A 2,791-nucleotide genomic window follows, 5' to 3' on the forward strand; every position below is an offset into this window, starting at 1 on the left:
CTAGAAGGTCACAAGGTTATTTGTTACTTTTTGACCGTGAAATTGAAAGAACCTTGACGAACAATAGGAGATTTGCTAGGAGGAATTTAAGAGGTATTAGTGAAGTTGTTCAACCAACTATTGAGTTCATCAACCCTTTCGCAATAGAAGGAGAGGAGAACCCATTGCACAATACCCCACAAAATCAACCTACAATGCCTAAATTCTCGTCACATTCCGTACCCACCGAGGAGAACCTACCCAATGGTACTCCTACTCCAAAACATCTAACCGGAAATTTTATTGCCAAATCCGCCTTTATCCAATTAGTCGAAAGGAGCCAATTTGGAGGGATGCCTAGTGAAGACCCTCATTCTCATATGGAAACCTTTTGCGACTATTGTGATGCAATCTCTCAAACCGATGTGACTCAAGACCAATTTCGATGGGTCTTATTTCCTTTTTCTCTAATCGGCACCGCGAAACAATGGTTGAAGGGCCTTGACAAGGCCACTCTCGGAATAGATTCTTAGAAGAAGTTGGCTCTAGCTTTCTACAAAAAATTCTACCCACCGGAAAAGACTAACATGCTAAGAGCTCAAATTACGGGTTTTAAGCAAAGGGATGAAGAATCTTTGTATGAAGCTTGGGAGCGGTTTAAGGGAATTTGTCGCTCATGTCCTCACCATGGACTTAGCGAATGGTTCTTGGTACAAAAATTTTGGAACGGTTTATATGAGGATTCAAGGAACATTCTCAACATGGGATCAAATGGAATGTTCACCGAAGTTGATGACAATCAAACATGGAACAAGATTGAGGAAATGGCGGTCCATAACTCACAATATAGTAGACCTCGCAAGGCTACTAGAGGAGGAAAGCATGAAGTGGACTCCGTTACTCAATTGGGTGCTCAACTTAGTGCTCATATGACACAATCAATTTGAAGTTTGAAAAAGCTATGGCTAGACTTGAAGAAGTCTCAAAATCACCAAAGCATCATGTTAATGCCATGACAGCATCCTCATCAATCCCAAGTGGGATATGTGAGAATTGTGAAACTTTGGGACATGACCAAAGTGAATGTAGGGGAACAAATGAACAAGTGAATGCTTTCCAAGCATACAAGAGTGGAACCCCTTATTCCAACTATTACAATGAAAATACCAAATTCCATCCAAATCTCTCATACAAAAGCCAAAATGTTCAAAATCCTCAAACAACATACACTCCACCACCCATGAGAAACCAAAATCAAAGACCCTTTTACAATCAAAACCAAGGTTACCAAAATCAAAATCCATACAATCACCAAAATGACCAAGGTTTTGATGTCCAAAAAGCGGTCCTCCAAATGCAAAAGAATCAACAAGAATTTTTCACTCAAATGCAAAAAGATAGTCAAGTAAAGGAAACCGCCATCAACAACATCCTAGCTCACACCAAGATGTTGGAAACACAATTGACTCAACTAGCATCTTCAAGCTCACAATGACAAAAGGGGCAATTACCACCTCAAAGTAATCCCCCTAGACATGAAACGGTTAGTGCCATTCACTTGAGAAGTGGTACAAGGTATGAAGCACCAAGGAAGCAAGTTGAGGATGAAGTTGTGGAAGCTAGTGATAAGGAAGAAATTGTGCAAAACTCCAAAGATGGAGAATCATCAAAAGAAGAAAGTTCAAAGAAAAATGAAGACAAGGTCAAGGAGAAGGAGCCCATTGTGATTAGACTTCCTTTTCCAAGTCGTCAAGCCAAGCCCAAATTGGATGATCAACTTGGAAAGTTCATGGAAATTGTGAAGAATTTGGAAGTCTCAATTCCTTTCACGGAATTAATAAATCACGTGCCGGCCTATGCGAAATACATTAAAGATATCCTCACAAAGAAGAAGTCGATCCGGAAACTTGAGACTATCGCCTTCACTAAGGTGAGTAGTGCAATACTTCAAGGGAGTTTACCTCCAAAACTAAAGGATCCGGGAAGCTTCTCAATACCGTGTACCATTGGCGACACAACGATCAACAAAGCCTTATGTGATCTAGGGGCTAGTGTGAGTGTCATGCCGTACTCGGTGAGTAAAATGTTGGGGATGGGAGAGCTTAAATGCACCAACATCACACTCCAAATGGCCGATAGATCGACGAAGACACCATTAGGGATATGGGAAGATGTCCCCGTTGTGGGTTAATATCCGTATACTACCCCTTTAATTGCAGGACTATAACGTAAATTTATACATGCGAATATCGTCATAAAACATAAAAACAATAGAAACGATAAGGAACAAGAAAGGAATTTACGTGCCCTTCATGCTTATCTTGTCGTAATGCTTTAGTGAGAGGATCTGCTATGTTATCATTTGTAGCAATCTTTTCTATCACTACTTCCTTTTGCTCCACGTAATCCCGGATTAGATGAGCTTTCCGTTGTACATGTCTAGATTTGTTACTAGACTTTGGCTCCTTAGCTTGGAAGATGGCACCACTATTGTCGCAATAGATGGTGATCGGGTCATTCGAACTAGGCACTACAGATAGTCCATGTAAGAATTGACGCATCCATATCGCTTCCTTTGTTGCTTCAGACGCGGCATAGTACTCGGACTCAGTCGTAGAATCTGCTGTAACAGTTTGTTTCGAACTCTTCCAGCTGACTGCAGCGCCATTAAGAGTAAAAACGAATCCAGACTGAGATTTCGAGTCATCTCGATCCGTTTGGAAGCTAGCATCTGCGTAACCGGTTGCGCATAGCGTTTGAGAGCCTCCATAAGTCAATGCCCAATCTTTAGTCCTCCGTAGGTACTTAAGAA

The 2,791-nt window shown here is 41.2% G+C and overlaps 1 non-coding gene across 1 annotated transcript; it reads right to left on the reverse strand.

The window, feature by feature from the left end:
* Positions 1 to 566: 566 nt before the first annotated feature.
* Positions 567 to 673, reverse strand: LOC141645647 (small nucleolar RNA R71). The gene has a single exon (XR_012545125.1). It is a non-coding gene; the product is annotated as a small nucleolar RNA R71 (small nucleolar RNA).
* Between the last annotated feature and the right edge of the window lie 2,118 nt (positions 674 to 2,791).

Source organism: Silene latifolia, chromosome 2 (assembly GCF_048544455.1).
Source record: "Silene latifolia isolate original U9 population chromosome 2, ASM4854445v1, whole genome shotgun sequence".
Taxonomy (NCBI): Eukaryota; Viridiplantae; Streptophyta; class Magnoliopsida; order Caryophyllales; family Caryophyllaceae; genus Silene; species Silene latifolia.